This window comes from Ambystoma mexicanum, chromosome 4p (assembly GCF_040938575.1).
Source record: "Ambystoma mexicanum isolate Mex_15411 chromosome 4p, UKY_AmexF1_1, whole genome shotgun sequence".
Classification (NCBI taxonomy): Eukaryota; Metazoa; Chordata; class Amphibia; order Caudata; family Ambystomatidae; genus Ambystoma; species Ambystoma mexicanum.
The window spans coordinates 469,443,052-469,465,267 of record NC_090927.1 but is presented as its reverse complement, the minus strand read 5'-3'; the positions used below and the strand labels follow the sequence as shown (position 1 = coordinate 469,465,267).

At 43.7% G+C, this 22,216-nt stretch overlaps 1 protein-coding gene across 1 annotated transcript in view; it reads left to right on the top strand.

The window, feature by feature from the left end:
- IAH1 (isoamyl acetate hydrolyzing esterase 1 (putative)) overlaps positions 1-22,216 on the top strand; it is a 483,285-nt gene that overhangs the window by 83,810 nt on the left and 377,259 nt on the right. The gene's annotated exons all lie outside the window — the stretch shown is intronic.

Below are 22,216 nucleotides of genomic sequence, written 5' to 3'. Positions count from 1 at the left end.
AAACTCAGATTAAAGCTGGACTGTGGAACACCTATATATTTATAGTGGATTTCTGGGTTTCAGTTGATCTCCTTGCAGCCACAGGTGGATTGTCCCAACAAATCCCTACTGGCCGAAATGCATTTAATTTTCCAAAAGTATAGCAATTGATTTGATTATAAGCATTGTTTGTTTTATTGTATTGCTTATATCACTTTACAACAAGACCGTACCTGCATTGGACCTGGCCTATTATACAGCACAGTACTGTTTGGTGAGGGAGGGGTTTCTTATTGGTCCAGCTACCATTGTTGAAAGAGATGTTTTTAATATTTTGTGGAACTGGAGGATGGCAGGGGAATTTTTATCCTCTGCTGGCAATGGTCGGGGTGTGGCAGGAGAAGGACTGCTTGGCAGTCTTCTCTTTACAGGCTAGCATTGACACCACTCGTTAATGTGCAGGACACCGATTTGAAACTACCATTTCTTGAAACATAAAATGTACTCTCATTTAACATGTTGAATAATACAATTAATCTATTTCCCATTCTCAAGCCTCCTTTTCATATACATAAACACATCCCATAGTCTTTCCATCCAGACATGCTATGTGTTCCTTCCTACATATTCACCCGCAAATAAAGGAAAATACCTATTACAAATGGCAACTATAAGTCTACAATCAATATCCAAATAAAGGTAACCTCACTAGCTGTTTTGAAATTGTAAAAATAAAGCTGTACAGTATATTTATATCATAATTGGTCATACAGAATACTTTGCATCATGATTCTATGAAATCAGGAAACGTTTTCTTTATGTCCATGTAACGTATTGTACTATTTTCACACCCACAAAAAGAAGATGAGCAAGTGTGTTAAAAAGATAAGCATGCCAGGAATGTTAGGAACAAGGCAGGCATCTCAATTTGGTGTACGTTGGATGCAGCATGGTGGTGAGGTGTGGCTGCAACAGAAATTAAATAATAGAACCAAGAGAGGAGGTATAAAGAGAAAAGAAAAGAGGACCAAGGACAGAGCCTTGAGGGACACCGTGAAGAAGTGGGAAAGTAGTAGAAGAGTGAGCAGCCCAACAGACAGAAAAAGTACGACCTGTGAGATAAGAAGGAAACCAATTTAAAACTGAACCCGATGAACCAGGTCAGAATGAGAGGTGAGAAGAATAGTGTGATCAACCGTATCAAAAGCTGCCGAGAGATCAAGGAGGACAATAAGTGATGAAAGTTTAGAGTGGCGAGCAAACAGAAGAGAATTAGTAACACATAGAAGCACAGTTTCTGTAGAGGGTGGGGCCGGAAACCAGATTGAAAGGAGGGTATCAAAGGATGTGCATTAATAATGGAAGAAACTTGGAGATAAACAATATGTTCAAGGAGCTTATGAAGAAAAGGAAGGAGAGAAATAGGATGAAAATTAGAGGGAAGCGAGGGATCAAGAGTAGTTTTCAAAATGGGAAGCATAGAAGCTTGCTTAAAACATAAAGGAACTGTAGAAGTAGAAAAAGAGATATTAAAAAGAACACCAATATATGGAAAAAGTGAAGAATAAAACAGGAGAATTAACAGAGAGGGAAGAGAATCGTCAGAACAAGAGGTAGGATTAGCCCTAGCTACGGCTAAGGAAATATCGATGTCCATAAGAGGTTGGAATGTCGATAATACAGGAACAGAAGAATCCGACATAGTTGAAAGTGAAGAGGATACAAACGAAGAAGAAGAAAGAGGAACAAAGTAAAGACATTGTTCAAAGTAAAGTAATGAGTAAAGTCAGATGCCGAAAGAGAAGAAGAGGATGAAGGATCAGAAGGAGGAGAAAGAATATGATTTAAGTTTTGGAGAAGATGTTGCGGATGCAAAGCAATTGAAGCAAAAAGATACTGTTGCTTAGCAGAGAGCAAAAGAGAATCGTAAGTAGTATAATGTCAGATAAAGAATATAAGTCTGTTGCTTAGCCAGTCTTACGCCAACGCTGTTTATCGTGATGGAGGGAACGACAAGCAGCTCAAAGAGAAGGTGGCATCCAAGGCTGAGAAGGCCTACAAGATGTAATAAATACAATCAAAGGGTAAAGAAGATCCAAAGAGTCAGATAAAGTGTCAGACAGAATGGAAGAGGCAGAATCGGCAGAGAGAGGAACAATTTGAAATAGAATGAAGAGTTGGTAACAGCAAAAGTGAAAGAGCCACGATCAAAGGATCTAAGATCATGATGGTGAAAAGTAGTAGAATATTGGGACAAGGGAGGAGAAGACTGGAGAGAAAATGAAAAGGAAAGAAGAAAATGATCCAATGACTGAGGTAGAAGTAGGAATGGAAGAAAATATAATCAAGAGAGAACCCTGAAATATGAGAAGGAGGTGTAGTACAGAGACAGAGAATAGGAGTGAAGAATAGACAGAAGCGGAACAGAAACATTAGTAGAAGAGCGATGCAGATTAAAATCTCCCAGAAGAAAGAAGGGAGCAGAGGAAGGCAGAAGAGAAGAGTATCCTGGAGGCGCACACACAAGGCATGCAGAAGCCTGTGAAGGCATTGGGATTCGCGGGAAAATGCATGACCAAATAAGGACTGGCCCGGGTCAACTCGACCTTGGGAAGGTGAAGGGGCAAGATGGCCAAAGGACAGGACAAAGAACCTTGTGGCATGGGCATTTTGGAGCTAGGCCACCTATTCGTGCCAAAAGCAGTTAACACGGTTAACATGGCTGGAAAGGGTTAAAAATAATGCGAAACGATAGCTGACACCAGTCCTGTCTATGACACATCTGCACAGTTCATAAAAAGTCCAGCGAGAGTATCTAGGGCCTTTGGAAATTACTATAGACCCAAGTGTGCTCTATGGTAAGATACATTGCACACTTGTTGCATGTTGCCCAAAAGTTGCAACATGAGAAAAGGACTAAGGGAAACACAGTCTCCCAGTACTGAATGTCTTAAGGGCATGTCAGTTTCCCCATAAAAAGTGAGCGAAAGCCCAGAGGAGTACAGCTGAAGGCTGTGCTTCTCTGGCAAAGTCAGTCAGTGGTGCCTAAATAGCAGCACAAAGTTTGGGGGTTGACACATGGAGGGAAAATTACATACACATATGAAATCTTTCCTAACAATATTCAAATGAAGATGATCCGACTGAGAACGGGATGAAACGGGAGGAACAGATGATAAAATACCAACACCACCACCGTGTCCATAAGGGTGGGGGTGGGAGAAAATCAACTGAGAAGAAGAAAGCGAAGCAGGTGTTGCAGTATTGAATGAAGTCAACCAACAGATAGATAATACTGCTTTTCTTCTACTGACCATGATTAAAGGCGCTCATGAGGGATCTTTTGATCAGCATGAAGTCCAGGGGAAGACATCTGCATGATGCGGTGGAAAACATCCTCAAATGCTCAGTAGTCCAGTGAGACACCTTTCACAGAAGTCACCACAGGAATCTGGTGCTTGAAACGGTTAGTCTGGCAAACTTGCTGTCAGTGTTGGGATTGAAACGTCAGTTGCTGATTTGGGGGAAGCGCAATGCCAGAGTTGTGGTTTCACAACCAAGCAATTCCTAGGATAACCTGTAGATTTGGTGCAACAATGAGCCTGAAGCAAATTAACTCCTGCAGCACCAGAGTACACATTCAGAAGGCATTAGTAAAATGAGCTCCTGGGTCAATGAAAGTAGCAACCTTCACGGTGCAGAAGTTCTCAAGAACTTTACAGAAACATAGATGTGTGGATTTGTAGCAAAAAGTATTCACGGGGGGCAAATGGGGGCCTGGATGTGCCCAAAGGGAAGGTCTCTATATTTTTTTGTGATTGGCCACTTTTAAGTTCGATAAATGCCAGGGAGCAGGAAGAGGGCCAAGAGAGGCCGGCCAGAGAGTGACAGGAAAGGAAGGTGTGGGTGTGCTGATGAGGAGAATCTCAGTCTTACTGGCATTAAGGCAGAGATCATTGGCCGCATACGACTCCTGGATGGCGGACAGTCAGAGATGAGAGAGGCAGAAGAGGCGGCTGAGGGTAGCCTGAAAATGAGCGGAGTGTCATCTGCATAGCACTGGAAGTTGGGGCATACTGCGGCAATGCAGTGGGCAAGAAGTGCCAGGTATTGGTTGAACAGCCAGGGAAAGAGGTTAGACCCCTGGGGACCACCGCAGGTAGAGATAGAGGAGAGGAAGGACCCAAGTTGAACCTCGGAGGGTCGATCACAGAGAAAAGAAGTCAGCCATGCCAGGGCCGGACCAGTGATCCCCAGGTTATCACGGAGACGGTTGAGCAGGATGACATGGTTGACCGTATCAAAGGCAGAAGAGGGATCAAGTAAGATGAGGACACAGGGGTATTGGTATTAAGGTTGGAAAGCAGGTCTTCACAGATGTTCAGGAGAGCGGTTTCTGTGCTTCTTGCAGCTCTGAATCCAGACTGATGATCATGGAGACAACCAACAGATTCAGTGTGAAGATTGAGTTGGAAGATGGCCAGCTTTTCCAAGAGTTTGCCCAGGAAAGGAGTGATGAAGATTGGCTGATAGTTAGCCAGGCAGGATGGTTCGGCAGAGGGTTTCTTAAGAAGAGGGTGCACAAGGGAGTCCTTTAGGAGGGAAAGGAAGACTCCAGTGGCGAAAGAGTGGTTGCAGAAGTTGGCCAGGGCAGCAGCTAGGGAGTCAATGTGGTCCTTGATGGTTTTGGAGGAACAGGGATGACCTGTTTTGACGAGACTTTCATAGATCAGACTTGTCTAGAAACCTTGTCAGGGAAGAACAGGGGAAAGGCTAGGAAGGAGGGAGGAGAGGAGGCCGAAGAAGGGCCAGAGGAAGAGTAGAGGGAGTAGAGGGAGTAGAGGGAGGAGGGGGAGAGGAGGGGAGAGAGAGAGAGAGAGAGAGGACAGGATGTCCTGAGTTTTAGAGATGAAATGAGAAGCCAGTACCGTGCAGAGGGAAGGAAATTAACAACCAGCATAGCTTGGCTCCTGACTTTCTGACCCAATGTGTTTTTAGAACGTGCGATCTTGAGCGTATGACCACATGTGTGAACCGTCCACCGTTTAAATTGGTGCTACTTGAGGTAGACCAAAATGCGAGTGCCTCTGTTACCCACAGTGATTTGCAAGTGGAGGTCATCCAATACGTACGTAGGCTGTGTATACAAACTTGTACCTTGAGGTATAATGCGGTATGATTTCAGTTATGTGGACTCTGATTGTGATGCCAGGCTTTCTGAACTCAGGGTTTGCTGCTAATCTTCTTTTGATTAGTGTTAGGAAGCAAAGTGGTGAAGGAAATAAAAATGTGCATGTCAGATTTCTGCAAGGAAATGGGTGTTGGCTCATGCTGCCATGCACTCCTGGAACCTTAGGTATCCATCACTTGTCTTGACTGTGGACGCTCCCTGGTGCTCAGGGATTGAGAGTAGGCATTTTTCATCTTGTGCCTGGCTTGAATCAGACTTTGCGACTGGAGGCTCGGCTGTTTCACTTGATGGTGTGTTGGTCTCATGGGAGACATTTTACATAGTCGTTGCTTTCATCGTTCTCTGAGCGGTTTCCTTTTCCTTGACATGCTTCCATGGCGAGCTGTGGCTTTTGCAGCATAAAAGAGAAAGTCCATGTTTTGGGAGCTGTCCACAAAATGAACTAATTGGCGAATAAATCAGTGTTTCAATGAATGTGTCCAGAGTGGTCAGCCCTTTTCGAAGAGCTTTTGCAGCAATCATCGTAACCACAGAAAAAACAGTATTCATGCCAGTTAACTGTGAGCTGTCAATTAGATAGTCCATGGCCTCTTCCACTGTATCTTCGGAGGCTAGTAGAGATGCAATCTGTTTGACCACTGCGGAGTGTGCTTCAAGATGAGATTTTTCTCTGATGCACACTCTTAGACGCTTGTTTTGCAGGTGTGCCATATGCAAGCTTAATTTTGAAAATTGTAATGGTTGTAACTTGAGACTAGGCCAGTGTAGGAATTTGAATTGTGATGGCCTGGGTGGATTTAGAATAAACCCACAGCAATTTGCGTACTTCGCAACCTTGGACAAGCTAAGTGCATTTATTTGTTCTGGCCATGAAATTGCATTCCAGTCTGGGACTCCTCTGCTAAGAGTGTCCAGAAAATCTGTTACCACAGAAAGACTTACTGCGGCTTCTTGGTCGCTTCTAATCATAGACCGGTCATTCTGAACCAATCCCACTACATCTGTAATGACATCTCTTAGCGCATAGAAGACCTGCTCTAGCGCTTGATCATTAGAATCTGATGCCTGAAATCCCAGTCGCACTGCCTCACTTTCAGTCTGCAGGATTTGCATTATTGGTTGTGACCAAGTGTATGTTCTACCTGTTATTGACACTTGTCCCACCTCACAAGGTACTCTAGGGTCAGAGGTGGTGCAGGTAGTTGTTCTCCTGACACACCCACTCTGTGTGTGCCTCAGAACAGTAGCTGACTGCATGATAGTTGTCCAATTCTCTTCTTTTATCTAGAGATTGCATCACCTGGCCCAGATTATATTGTGAAAGCATTCTTTGGCACAGCTTACCTATGGATATAGCTTGTGTTTGGGAAGTGTTATGGGAATTCCAAGCCCTATATGGGCCCACACTGGTTCCTGCTTTTCTTTTATTGCATTAATTTGCTTGAACCACCCATAATACAGGCCTCCCTGATGCATAGGTAATATGCTTGGTGCCATTGCGTTCCTTTCCTTCTCTATAGGAGGCACTCCAGAACACACCTTCTTCCCTCTTCCAGTCAGGGTAGAAGCTCAAGTTCCTATTACTGCAGGTGGTCTTGAACTGCGTATAATTTAAGAAATACATCAAATGTGGGAATCTTAATGCCATGTCTAACATGTGAACAACTTTGATTTGCCATACCTGCTGACCCGAAGTGGACCACAGAGGGACAGTTTCTCGCCATGTTTGTTCAGTCATGTTTGAAAAGTATTCTCTGTCAATAACCACTGAATCTGCAACATACATGTGCTGTGCATCATGTGGCTCTGGAGGGAACTTATATTGATTTTCAAACATGTAATCCCCTGCTTGGTATGGTCTCAGTGAAATATATGGGAACTGTGCTTGGAATTCAGGACAATCGGTTTGGAAAGGCACTGCACAGTGTTTCCAGAAAGTGTATTTGGGCCACAGGATTGACTCACGTTTGACAAGTAAAAAGGCATTGTAATATTGCACATAACACACATGCAACCCCATCTCGTGGAGGTCCTCAACATCATCAAAAGCATCAAGCAATGCATTTTGCGCAAATGTCCGGAGCCTAGTTCTTAGCAGTTCTCTATATGTTCTGATATGTTCTGGACACAGGATTACTGGGTGCAGACAGTCTAGATTCATCAATCACAGAAAAGGTGTGAACTTGCAGCTGCTTGGCTGGGCCGTTAAACGTCTTAAATGATGGCATCCAAATGTGACCCATAGTTAGAGGAAACATTTGTATTGAGGCTGGAGTTCCTGGCTCTTGGAGCTCTTTTCTCTAACATGTGTGAAGAACTTAAAGGCTTTAGAACAACTTGTTTGCTTGCAGGTGGAGTGGAATCCTTGCTCAAAAAATGCCACAAAGTTAGTGAGATGAGAAACGCAGTGAGGCTCAGCCACAGTAGAAGGAAGTATACTGCCAGCATTATATAACACTGTTTCAGAAAGTCTGTCCAAAATAATTATTTCATTACATTAGCAACCAGAAAGGCTTTCTGTTTCCAAATTAGCAGACCCGCTGTACTTCCTTGAGTTGTGGAGTTGTAGTCAAGAGTGGCATATTCTTCCTCATCTTGAACGCCAATTATCATCATTTGTTGGATCTCCATCTCTTCTTCTTCTGCTGGCTCCTCAACTAGAAGAGGATGATTGCATGGAAACAGTGCACTAACCATCTGGAGCGGGTTTCAGGTGACCACAGAAACTTGTCTGGTGCCTCTCGAGTGGTATTGCAATGTTCTGGAACCTTTCAATCTGATTACTTGCACTGCTGGTCTAAAGGACAGGCTAAACAGAGTCTTATCATGGATCTTCTCCAGGACCCAATCTCCTGCTTTGAGAGTGGTCTTAGGACTAGCCTCAGCAGCTGCCACCTGGAGGGATTCCCTCAGCTGCGTTGTCGCCACAGTTGCTCTTGCCTAGAGAGGGGGCTGGGGAGAGTGTGCAGATCAGGCATAAACATCTTTCTCCCAAACAAGAGTTCAAATGGAGTTTTACCGTTGCATAGAGACTGGCGTGGTAAATTATTTAAGCTTCTGCTAACCAGATGCACATGGTCTACCTAGTTACCCCCCATCGAAAGGATGCATTTAGTCAGGCACAACATTGAGTGGTTTGCCCTTCCTATAAGCCCATTTGATCTTTGGATAATACAGGTTTAGAAAAGTGCAGCTCTGATCCCTAAGCCTCTAATGCCTTTCCCAGGGCCCACCCTGTGAAAGCTGGACCATTATCAGCATGCAGCTTTTGAGTTGCTGTCATGGCTACTACACCCCGGAGTGCCCGTATGACTGATTTGCAGTCTGCTTTCTTTTGAGGAATCATTCAGATGAACCTAGTGCACAAATCCACTATTACTAGAATATATATTTGTACTTATAAATTGCTGCTAGTGGGCCTAAATGATTCAGATATTGAATCTCAAAAAGACGAGATTGCCTTTCTTAAAGGAGCCTCTTTAGGTTTTTTGCTGTGTATACCTTAACCTGTTGCCTTAATCTTGGCCACCAATATCTGTCAAGGAGCAGGTGTGCAGTTGCAGTAACCCCAAAATGGGTAGAAGCGGGTCTAGCATAAGTGGCTGCTATTAGCCTTTCCCTGACTGCTCTATTAGGGATTAATCTTTGAATAGGATCCCCTTTTTTCATAGAAGTGCGACTACTGCTTTATTATTCTCAATGCCATAAATGTAATTACTTGGGAAACCTTTCGGCCTGGGTATAATACCCAAACAAGCTTCTTTTATTTCCTCAGCCATTGCAGTTGCTGAGCGAGTTATGGCTGCTATCGTTTTTCTCACTGTGTGCTCTTTTGCATATTTATCTGCTTATGTATTGCCAATGCTATGAATGTGCCCTTTAGTATGTGCTCTTGTGTGCATCCTCATAGCAAAGGGTAAGTCTGTTTAAGGTCCCAAACTTGTTTCCAGAGTTGCCTGAAAGCAATAGGTTTATCCCTAATGTCTCTAAAGTCATTTTCAATCCACAAATTCAAATCACTGCAGAAGTGCCTGTGAAGTGTGTCTGTGTCTGGACGGAAGACTGACCTTCTACTGCTACACAAGGATTAGTGAATGCGTGGCTCCACCCACCTAATCCTAACTTCCCATAAAAACAGGTGTGCGCGCGCGCATTGCTGAAGTGCCTGTAAAGTGTGTGCTTGCCTGTGAACCGCAAGCTGTGTGCCGTGGTATCTGATGGTACTATTCTGCATTGTACTCATTTACACTAATTGAGTAGTTCGAACTAACGTAGGAGACAACAACATGCAGTATTAACTGATGCTGTATTGTGCTGTGCTGAATTAGAGCTGTCTGTGCTCCGTCAGTGAGATAAGCGAGTTGCTGTGTTTGCCATCAAATCATCTGAATTGAATAACCGATATACTGTGCCGTGTTAAAAAGTAACCGGAGGTTGTAAGCCAGGAGTAAGCCAGTTAATATAATTGTGGAATTTGGAACAAGCTGAACCCTAATGTTTTGTTGTTTCTGATCGACCATCTGATTGAGATTTTAAAACCCTCAGCAATGTCAACTGATATTTGATAATTGTATGCTACTAAAGGAGGTTGACGCTCCATGACAAACAAATTAGTTGATATAAGTGAATAGGTCGACCAGGTCACTGCTAACTATACATAGTGCAGTGAGAGATAGTGAGACAGTGCGATAGCTAAAAATAAAAAAAGTTCTTGCCTTAATAGCAAACAGTGCTATTGTTATAATAGTGCGCTTGGTGTTATCATTGGTAAGCAAATTCAGCTATAGAAAAAAACTTTGTAATTGATATTACTTCTGCTTGCTAGACATTGATACTCTGCTGATATTAAGGTGGCCGAGACTAATTGGAGGAGTGGTAAATCAGTTACAAATACTAGTAAAGAGACTAAATCAAAACAGCGCGGTCGCCACGTATGCCTTACCAAAATTATTAAACACACTGATAAACAAATGGTAACCCGGAAAATGAACAATTATTTTTCCAAAATTAGCCCACCCAATTCTGCAGAGCAGGCTGCACTAGATGTCACTAACAAGCTCCAATTATGTCTCGGCTGTCTTGGATCGAAATTAGTAGATCATCTGGTGATACCTGTTAGTGTCTGTGCAAATGTTAATGGAGATGTGAAAGATGTTCGATCAAAAGCAGTACTTGTGGTACCTAATATCGCAGTATCAAATCCTGCACATATTGGGAACTTAGAGTGGAGCTGTGAGCCGAGCAATGAAGTCAACCTGGGACCACGAACAGAACCTGATTCAAAACTTGACACACCTCTCACACTACTAATGTATGAGGTTGAACAGGACCAGGAAATAGTAGTATCAACTGCAGATCTCCCCATGGGCACTGCACCAACACCCATTGTCATCACGGACGCCCAAATACACAAACCGCTCCAAACTAAAATCGAGTCACTAGTGCTCCCTAGCGAGCAAATTGATCTCAATATGAGTATGGATGAGATGGAGCCTGAGTATATGGGAGCTCTGTTGGAAAATTCCATTCCGCCATTAAGTGATCCTGATGATATTCGATTATGCGCCCTGAAAAATGAACCCTCAATAGATGAAGTATCCCAACCTATAAGTGACCCCAGTATTAATGTTGATAATCTAGCTGCTCTAGGTAACTTTAGTACCGGGCCAACTGTGACTGTTGTTGATATACCGAAAATTTGGGGAAACAGCCTTGTTAATGAGGAAGTACCTAAAGTAAATAACACTGAGGCGGTAAGTGGTATTTTACTAAATAATGAGCAAATCCATACCACAATAGCAAGAGCAGCTAGTACATCCAGTATGGACAGCATGACATCAGATGAAATGTTGAAATGTTTCAAGCGTTTGCGCGATTACTAACTACTCTGATTGATAAATGCAATAAACTAGAAATTAAGATCGATTTACAATCCCTACTGTTGCATAAGAGCATAAACAGAGGTAGGAAAATTATGCAAGATCAATCCACTAATACTGAGATACATAGTGCCTGTGTAGCCCAAAGGAGTACCAAGTTCACCCTCATTTTTTCGGTGAAGGCAAGCGAGTTGGGGAAGGGTACTACCAAATATACTAAAAGAATTAACTTAAATACAGACAGAAAACCACTACATTGCCATCTGTATTGATCAGTGCACCTGTAATATCAGCTATTCCAGCTAGTGGTGCTGAGGTCTTAAATAACAAAGTGACCGCACAGAGCTCACAAAGTAAAGGTATAGGAAAACATAATTGTGTGGTAAATGACATGGCTGTCACATCAAGTATTCAAGATCTGTGGGGGAATAACACAATTGTGAATAATAAATTGACTAACCTCACAGATATGTATTACAGATTTATGGGCTGCCACGAATAAGCAAGCAACAGCTAATTTTCGCTAACCCACAAAAAGACAATGAGCAACCGCAAAATGATAAATTGCTAAAGGTAGTACAACTACAAGCCTTACCATCAAAAGGATATGCCCCCCCTCTGAATAGGACAGCAGTACTTAGTTTATTCCATAATATTGCCCCCATGCGTGTAATTGTATTGGACGATATACATCTAGTTGATCAAGTAGATCTTAGTAAAAATAATATTACAAATGTGTGCTTCAAATTTGCTGCCCTCTTGGACTATGTAATGTCATATCAGGATGCACTATTTAAAATGGCATATACTAGTATAATCTCACAAATCCCTGTGAGTAAGTCTCAATTAACATGTAATATAGCTGACCATAAAATTACTCAACCCTCGATAGATACCTTAACAAAGATTAGCAATATCAGGAATACAACTGGACAGACTGCGATAGCTAACACAAATAATATGCATCAGTGCAATTGTAGAAACAAAACCCGTCTTAATGGTCCCTTGATAGACAGAACTTCCAATTGTGACCGACTATCCAACAATCTCCAGCCTAATAGAGATACGAGGCAGACCAAGTCAGAACACGTAGACAGCAACGACGCAGAGTGTGGGTATTGGCAATGGCTCCCCACAATTTTAAAAACACATTTTGTGCAAATGTCTCAATGATGCCGATATAATAATGTCATGGAATACTAGAGGTTCTGCTCACATTTTCAGCGATGTAGGGCTAATATCCTACTTAAGTAATTACTCCTTGATTGCACAACAGGAGACTTGGTTATGTGAACAGGTTGACTGCGATGGACGTATAACCATTGCCAAAACAGCAATCAAAGGGCCTAAGGGTGGGTTATTGATATCGGCTGTAGCGCCTTGGGAAATGGCAGAAATTCAGAGCTCTGTGTCAACGGTATTAGCAGCAGAATTGACCCTTGGAGTAACCCGCTTGATACTCACATGACCCACCGAGGAACTTTGCAACAGCTGTGAATGTTGATTCAGTGAGGGAAATCATGAAGAGATACAATAGATCTGTCCCTATTCTGGTAGTGGGAGATTTTAATTCCCTCCTTGAACTGAAAAGGTTAAATCAATGTGAAGCTCATTTATCTGAGCCAGTTCTGCTAGTAAAAGAGGGAAAATGGGGGTTGCTAATGGAGGAATATAATATGACAAGGCTGAATGGGAACTGTTCAGGTGACATCCCCATGGCCTATACTCGGGTATGCGGCAAATCAGCTGCTACCCTTAACTACATATTTGTAAATGAAATTGGCTAACATCTAATTCGAGATAAGGCGATTATACATCGCAGTGAAAGTGATTATTTCCTATTGTGTGTATTACTGACATCTTTAACAAAACCTAATCAGCCAAGCTCAAGAGCCACAAATGGAAATATATCTATCAACAGACAAGGGAATTGAATTAGATGGAATGACCAAAAAATAGACGAGGCGTCCAACTTATCAGAATCATTATTAACCACATTCAATGGAATTTATGAGGTTGCAAAGGGTGGAGCTGATGGGGAAGATATTGTACTGGCCTTTGTAAGAATAACTGCCTCTATAAAAGAAGCCTTAATGGAGAGGCTTAAATATAAAAATACAGCTGAAAGAAGTACCAAGAAACAACAACGACGCATTACAAACGATCCTGAAATACCTGCTGCCAATGGTGCCTTAGGAAAGCCATTAGCAAAGTTTTTCATTGTCAGACATGTTCCTATTCAGCAAGTGAAGCTGCCTATTCCGTTACAGCACTTAAAATGCTCTATCGCAACTGGCTGGATGATTACAAAACAACACAGAACAGGAACACTTGGAAAGAAATCGCCCAGTCTGCGTTGGCGAAAGATCCCAACTAGCTCTGGGAAATAATGCGGGCGCACACAGCCATGCAGATGACCTATTGTTAGGCAGAATCCTGTGCAGTTCCCTTAGGGAGCACTACAGAAGATTAAGACTACAGGTGAGAGCAATAAATCCCCTTTGGTATCAGTCTGTACCACAAAGATTTAGTTGGTATCTCAAGAGGGAGAAGAGCAGTATTCAGGGTTTACACATTAAGCCTACAGTACTATGGGAAAAGGAAACACTGACCAAAGCTTTGTATTAAAAAGTACCTATATATTTATTTTATACACTTCTAATAAAACACATGTATCACAATCATCAAGCAAGTTAAATGAAGTCAAAGGAAAAATATACACACTCCCAAGTTAAATTGTAGACCAAGTGAAACAGAGTAAAAACTGAGCAAAACGGCACAGTGAAAACCACACACAAGGGATGTTCTAACAATTTCTCACAAGGGAGGGAAAACACAAGTTATTCAGAAATACCTTCTTACGCACCCTAGCAACACTTCCCCTAAGTTTGTGAACCAGTTTAAGCAAGACAGTGCATCAGTATAGGCAATACTTAAATGAAAACTGAGCAAAATGGCATTTCACAAGGTTTAGAAAAGGGAAGGAAAGGGCAGTAGTAAGAAATAGGTGCACCACACAGTTCTAGATGAGAATCAATCTAAAGAAGGCAGATCTAACAAATGTAGCCAGAGTCAATAGGCCTGTGCCAGAGTCGGTGGTACAGGGCAAGGGCCCAGGAGAAAAATGTTCTTGTAGCTGCAGTCAAGTCTTTGGTTAACGATTTTGAAACGATTTCCTTTAATATAACTTCTTTCTCGTTGAATTCACGTGATTACGGATTGTCACGTGTGTTACGGCATTACGTACATAAGCAGCGTGTAGACGTCGCGCGCTGCTTCTGATTGAACCAACTTGGCGTTCTGTAGCTGAAACTTTGATCTGCGTCCTCGCATCTCTTCGGCAACTTCTTTGGCTTTCCTCGTGCGTGTGGCTTCCACACGCGAACTCCTGTAGCTGCTTTCCAGAAGTTACGGCAGCTTCCCTTGTTCGCGTGCATCTCTATACACGCTATCGTCGGCACCCGTCTACTAAGACCAACGGACGGTTTTTCCTGCACAGGCGCGTTCTGGCAGTCCTGTCTGCGTGTACTCTGGTCGCATGTAAAAACCCACGTGGTTTCCTGAACTCTCCAAGCGCGGCTTTCCTGGCTGTGTGTACTTTTGCCGTGTGTAAAAACACACGCGGATTCCTGAACTCTGAACGTGCGGTTTTCCTGGCTGCTTGTAAATTGGTTGCATGTAAAAACACACGCAAGTTCCTGAGCTCTGAACGTGTGGCTTTCCTGGCCGCATGTAAGTTTGTCACGTGTAAAAACACACGCAAGTTCCTGAACTCTGAACGTGCGGCTTTCCTGGCTGCATGTAAGTTTGTTGCGTGTAAAAACACACGCAAGTTCCTGAACTCTGAACGTGCAGCTTTCCTTACCGCGTGTAAGTTTGTTGCGTGTAAAACACATGCAAGTTCATGAACTCTGAACGTCTGACTTTCCTGGCTGCGTGTAAGTTTTGTACATGTAATTCCACACACAAGTGCTGCTACATTTATGAATTCAGCCCTCGCACTTGTGATGAGATAACAGGTGGATTTCTACTCCTTATTTCTGTTCTACGTGGGAAAGGAAGCACTGCTGACAACTGTTATTAGAAGGTGATTGTGCACTGTACTTTGGACGCTATCCTGTGGTGCACCAACCCGGTATCTAGCATGAGCCTCGTGCTGTTCGGGATAAGTTTTCCCTTACTAACCTTTCCTCCTTTTGTCATTGTTTCCTTATTTGGATTTCTTCAGAGACTTGTTGGCGGAGCCCCCGTTATCCGAATCTACAGGTTAGTGTTGTCCTAGTTGCTATTGCTGTACTATTAGTGAGAGGTTATGTTGGGACACTTCCTCATTATACTTTATTGTATCCTAGGCTGACTTCCAGTGATTCTCCCACGACCTTTCCAGTGATCCCTCTCTATGCCGGTTTAATTAGTCAGACAGTTGTAACATTTGGAAGGTCTATTTTGACTTCACTACTTTCAAGTAATTTGCCTCATCAAGGATCCGGAAGAGCCCTACCAAGTGTATCCTTTATGGTTATACCTGTAGCTTTTTGCATAAGATACTTGGGTGATTTATGACACTAACATCATTAGGCATCTAAATAAATCTAGAGCCTCAGGCCCCGACAGCATCTGTAATGCTGTGATCAAAAGAAACCCTGACATGTGGGCCCATGAACTCTACTTGTTATTTACCCATATTGGTACCTCTGGCGTCATACCATCAACTTGGAGAGAAAGCCAAATATTGCCAGTATATAAAAAAGGACTGTTGAATCTTGCAGCAAATTATCGCATGTTGGCGATGATCGACGTCTCTTCTAAAATGCTGACTAAGGTTTTGCTAATTGAATTGAACATCTGGATTGATGCACATAAGATCCTTCCCACGAACCAGATGGGCTTTGTCAAACATTCTAATACAGCATATCATTTATTGATACTGACAACTTCCATTGAATGTGCATGGGAAAGAAGAAATGCCAAAGTCTATGCAGATTTTATAGACTTCTCAGCTGCATTTGGTGCGATCTTAAGAAGGCGGCTATGGAAAAAGCTTATAGATTGGAATATACCAGCTGGATTGTTGAAGATGCTAATACTTCTGTACACCAACACCTCAATCAGAATTAGGTTGGATGGTGAAGGTAGGCTTCCAGCACCATTTAGTACCTGGCATGGTGTAAAACCGGGTTGTGTGGTTGCTGCCACTCTTTTCAACCTATATCTGTCAGATATGGGTTTGGAATTTATTTTGTCATTACTGTGCCCTGTGAAAGTTGGTCTCTACTCCTTATGTTGGCTAGCATACGCTGACGATTTGGTTTTAGTTGACCATACCACAAAGGGTCTCCAGAGTCTGGTTTGATCCCTTGGGACATATGCTGAAAAGAATGGCCTGGTAATAAATATTGAGAAGAGCAAGACAATGGTATTTACCCCAAGACCACATAAAGCTCGAATTTACCCATGTATATTAAATGGTGAGAAACTGGAGAATGTAGAGACTTATAAATATCTAGGGTTGTATCTACAGAGCAATTTAAAATGGGACAAACAGTGGAATGAGACAAAGAGTAAATGTAATCAAGCACTTAATGTGATAAATCACTTTGTGTACAAACAACGTGGTATGTCCTTTGAAACTGTCCTGTTACTCTATTGGACTAAAGTAAGATCAATCATATTTTATGGTATTGAGATATGGGGTGGAAACCATTCAGCTACTCTGAGAAGGTATGAAGCAGGTGCTCTTCGTAAACTGTTTGGACCCCCTCCGACCCTACCAGTTGAATTATTATATCTGGAGCTAGAGTTAGCTGGAATTACATATGATGTAATCAGGAAAAACATTGTATTATGTTATAAAATGCTCAAAATTCGAAATGAGACTGATTGGTGAATTTAAGGACGCCTTTTGTAAACTTGATAATCACCTTAAATTGGTCACCCTGGGCAAGATGCTTTGCATGTTTATGAAATGGCAAGAGGGATGCTGTGGTATGAGGTTTGATGGTGCAATTTATATTATCAAGAGCTGTATTAAACAAAAGATGTATGAGCATAGTAAAGAACAGTACCTGATCGATCTGTTCGCTACTAAAAATCATACTAGTTTCTGTGAATATATCTTAAGTAAAGATGATAAGCCTCAATATATAACACCTACCCAAATAGTGCAATAGCAAAGCAATATGTAATGCTCAAATTGAATGTGAGTATTGCTCTATTGACTCAGGGAGCCCAGTTGGGGATTCTGCGCTATAAACGTTATTGTTGGCTGTGTGGAATTGATATTCTTGAGAGTTTGGAAAATCTTTTACTTGACTGTGAAAGCCTAGCAGACTTGCATTGGACATATCTAAAAGTGTATAATAACAGTATCAGCACAGATGACCTTAACAAGATATGGCCTGCATTTATTACAGGATGTGATATCAATTTTATATAGTAACATTTTATTGGAAGTGTACTGAAATTATGAAGACTCTGACCTGAAAATGTGGTATTATCTACAGATGTCTTTTTAACTGATATTTTAAGATTTAAAAATTTGCTGTTTTATTAGAATTATGAGATGAACTATATTAAGTATTTATGTATGCAATTTAAATCTAGGAATAATGTTGTAATATATTGTTGTTTTTATGTTGTATACACAAAGCTTGCTGCTGAATGTGTATTAAATAAATAAATAAATCAGTGTTATAAGCCCTAACAATGTACTCTGAATCTGAGACTACTAGTGTGGGCTTCTCTGAGTCTGCTTGGCGCAATGCAAGTAGCAACCCATGCAATTCAGCAGTCTGGGCAGATATGTCTCCCAGAAGCTTTGTTGCAATATCAGTATGCATAAATTCATATTTGGAACGTGTTCCAACAGCTGGTATGGCAGAGCCATCACAGTAAATTATTGGGGAAAAAAAATCAAACAATGGCATGTCAAGCAGTGAGGTTTCTGGCTCTGTATCAATTGTCCAAGTCAAACCACTCATTCTTTGCAATTCCACTTTATAATGATGCTTTACATTTGGAGCATATTGAGATACTGACTATTGAATCCATCTAGTATGTAATGTCTTTGCATTGGGCACGCTAGCTTTTGTGGCAGTCTCATGTTGAGCTAACGGTGTATTTATGTGTATAGTTCTATTCGCCGTCAACGGCTTTTCTTTCTGAATGATTATCTTAACTGAAAAAATAATCTTTTCCTCAGTTGTAAATCTTAATTCAGGTGAGGAATATACATCTGACTTATATGCAATTTGTTTAGTCTCCCCTAGATTGTAAACTGTGTATGTGAAAGCATTATCTCCCGCCAACAGGATTATTTCTAAGTCTTTTTCTGTATTTATGTCGGTTATATGTCTTTCCATCAAATCCATTCCTTCGAAGATTAATACCATTTAATCTTTTCCATCGAAAAATGTTACATCGAATTCTCATACATAAAGTACAAAGTGTTTATGCATAGAAACCCTTTCATCGAATAGGGTTTCGTTATATAAACACTTTACATTTTTTGCATGGAAAGTCTATGAAACATGCAGTGTTATAACGTTGCAGGGATCTCTCCAGTGCTGAAATCTATAAAGTATTTCAGCACTGGCCAGCTTCCTCTAACTTGTGGTGTTTATTGATTATTGGGGGGGTCTCCCCCCAAACCTCCCCCCCACCAACCCCCATTTTCAAAATGTAACCCTTGTCCAGTGCTGAAATGTTATTTCAGCACTGGACAGCTCCCTCTAACGTCTGGTGTTTATTGGGGGTTCCCCTCCCCTCCAAACCCCACTCAACCCCCAGGGGTCCTCCCTCCCTAAGCCCCCCAACCCTATTTCAAAAATTAACCCTTTCCTCAACCCATTGAATTTCCAACCCAAACATACATCTATTTTAAAGGTATGTTTGAGTTGGAAATCCATTGAAATTCATTCAATGAATATGCTTTTCAGTGGAAACGCATTCCAATGAATGAATTTTGATGGATAATGATTCGATGGAAATTATTTCGATGGAAAGACTGCATACCATTTCTGTCTTGCAAAGGACCATTTTGAGTCATTAACGAGTACACATGCTGCAGAATGGGAGTGTGTTCTGGCAACAAGTGAGCTGCTTTGAAATGTGGTTTTATCAAAGCATACAATAGTTTCACTAGCTCAGCAAAATTAGACACATAAGATCTGCCATGTGTTCCCATAAGGTCTGCCAATATTGATGCTAAGGTTGTGATAGAGGGAGTGCCTATCAGCTGTAAATAAAGCCAGCTATAAATTGAGATCCAGCTGTCGCAGCTTGCTAAAGGCGGGGTGCAGCCAGAGGGAAGGAACATGGCTATGCCTATGCTGCGGTGTAACCTGGGGATAGGTGGCTTGCAGCTGTTTTAGCTTTTCTGAATACCACTTGGGTATGTCCTCATTTCTGGAAAGGCATACATCTGTCCGTATGGCTTCTGGGCAGGCGCTATTCCATGCTGTGCAGCATATTGCAATGCAAGGTTACGTACGGTGTCAAAATGTGCAGCCAGTAGTTGATAGTCTGTGGTTTGGATGAAACCGAGCTTAACATTCTAGTGACAGGTTGGGTATGGCTAACGGTCCATGTCTAGCATTTGTTTGTGGATAAACTAGATCACCTCCAAACCAGTTGACATGATTTGTATGTGTTATGGCCAATTCAGAAAACTGGTATGGTCGATATTGGATGGTGTTTAAGTCTCCCCTTAGCAGGAGAGTTGCATGCACGTCATTTACCCTGTTGGCTGGGGTTTTCAAGTAAAGAGCAATTCAGCGGGCAGCCCTCCCAGTTGCCCGATCGCCATTGTAAAGTTTATATTAACTCCCTGACAGTGTGATAACCTAAGCCAATAAAACGTTGCCGTCCTGCAATGGATGGGAATATTAATTTCCTGATGGACTATCCTCTGTACCCACCTAACCTCTTTTGATTAAAAAGCTTTTTAGAAAAATATTTGTGCCTGGTCCATTTATGGTGACTGGGGCATGAGGTTATTTTATTAGCAATGCTACAGCTATGTCTAAGAAGTCGCAGCTGTGCGGGGTGCCACATGTCTTGATTGCCTATGATTAGGCGTGACCACAAGCCTCTTATCTCCACCTCATTTGAGGCTGTGAAAACAGACCTCTGGTCATCCGTCATTCATGTCAAAACTCACCCTAGGCTGTGTCTCAGCGCTAAAAGACAGGCATGCCTAGGTTCATGTGCTTATCAACATGATTAAACATATACAGTCAGGGGGGATTCCAAGATGGCTGCGATGCTCTGAACACCGCAGTCACCAAGCTCCTGCCCCTGAGACTTTATCTTTAGCCCATCTGACCGTGCTGCCCACCCCAGGCGACGATGATCGGCGGCAGGCGACACACTGAGACAGAGGAACGGAACCTGGTCGTGCCTGCCACTGTGGCATTGTTGAGACCGGGCGGCGCAGAGCGGCGGCCTGACGCAGTGAGGATAGTGGACCCGTCGCCGGGCCCTGCCTTGGGTGCGGGGGGCGCCGGACCAGCAGGCAGTGGCCGGAGCGCGAGAGGTCACGGGGCGGGGTGTCCTGCGCCTCCAGAGGAGCCTGGCCGGCACTGTGACGGGAGTCTCCTCTCCCCCTCCTGAGCACTTTGGCATTTGGTGCGCCGAAGCAGCCAGCTCAGGACCCGTCGCCAGAGTGAGAGCGGCAGATGGAGCAGCCGGCGCGGGGAAGCGCGCCTTGTGGCGGTCTTGGAGAGGAGCGGGGGCCCCCTGGGGGGACGCCCCCTCTGAGTCATCGCCTGTGTCAGTTGCTCTGCAGGCTCGGAGTGGAGTGAGGAGGGGGAGCTGGGGACGCCATCGGGTGCCCCCCACAGGTATCTACATTATAGGACAAAGATTGCGCTCTGGTGGGGGCGGGGGCAGGCCTGCCGGCCCCTGGTCACCTTCACTGGCGCCCACGAGGGCCACTTCATCGGAGCTTGAGAGGCCCCCCCCCATTGCTTACCCTGTCAACGGACTGGTACCTGCTGACACAGGTCTTCAGAGACATATGTGGAGGAAGGGAGGGGGTGAAGGAGGCGGTGCACTGGGCCCCCCTTCCGGTCCCCCCTCTCTCCGTGGAGGCGCTGGCTTGGTTCGGGAGGGGAGACTCTACGCCTCTGCGCTTGAAGGACCAGGATAGCACCCCCCTGCTCTCGTTTGTCTGGACATTCTGGGGGCCGCATATCAATTCTCCGCTCGAGCACTCTCAGTAGATAGCCAAATTGCAGGATTCCCGCCGGGCTCCTGAGGGTGTCGCCGACGCGTAGAGGGTTGCTCCGACTGTTGGCGCCTGCAGGAGGGCCCTTCCCACATCTGTGCGCAGTCAGAGCTATTCGGGCCAGCGGGGAAAAACAACCCTCCAGTCTTTACCCATAGTATTCGGAGCAACCAACATTATGTCTAAAAATAAAGCCAAGGATTCCCAAGCCCTTCAAAGGCCCCCGAGGAGACCGCAGGAGAATGCCCTCACCAAGATATGGGCCAAGGATACGGAGGACTGCCAGCCAGCATGCCCCAGTGACTGCCCGCCACAGGGCCCTCCGGCGGACGCGGGCGCGTTGGAGCAACCTGTCACCCAGGCAGCGCTGAAACTTGTGCTGGCTGACATAGTGGAGAAGATCACCACTGCGGGGCAAAGGCAGATGGATGCCCTTAGGGAAGACCTGGCGGAGGGCCTCCAGGAGATCAAAAGGGACATTAGCAAGATTGAGGAAAGGGTGGACACTAACGAGAGGGCGATCCAAGACATTGCCGAGGATGCAAAGAAGGCCGACATTCTCTTGGATACACTGACGATGGCGACACATAACCTGGAACTCCAGGTGGAGGATCTGGAAAACAGGTCTAGGCACTCGAACCTTCGGATCAAGGCCCTTCCTGAGAACACTTTGGATCAAGATCTCCCCCAAGCTGTGAAGGGTATTTTCACGGACCTCCTGGAGGAGTCGGGATCGGAGGACATCATCTTTGACCGGATACATAGAATGGGCCCTAAACGACCGGACCCAGGTGACAGATCCAGGGATGTTTTGGTAGCAATGCACAGTTTCACAGTGAAGGAGCGTATCCTAGCAGCAGCAAGGAAGGCTGGTAGGCTCACGTACAATGGTTCTGAGATTGCGCTGTATCAGGATCTGGCGCAGGTAACTGCACAAAC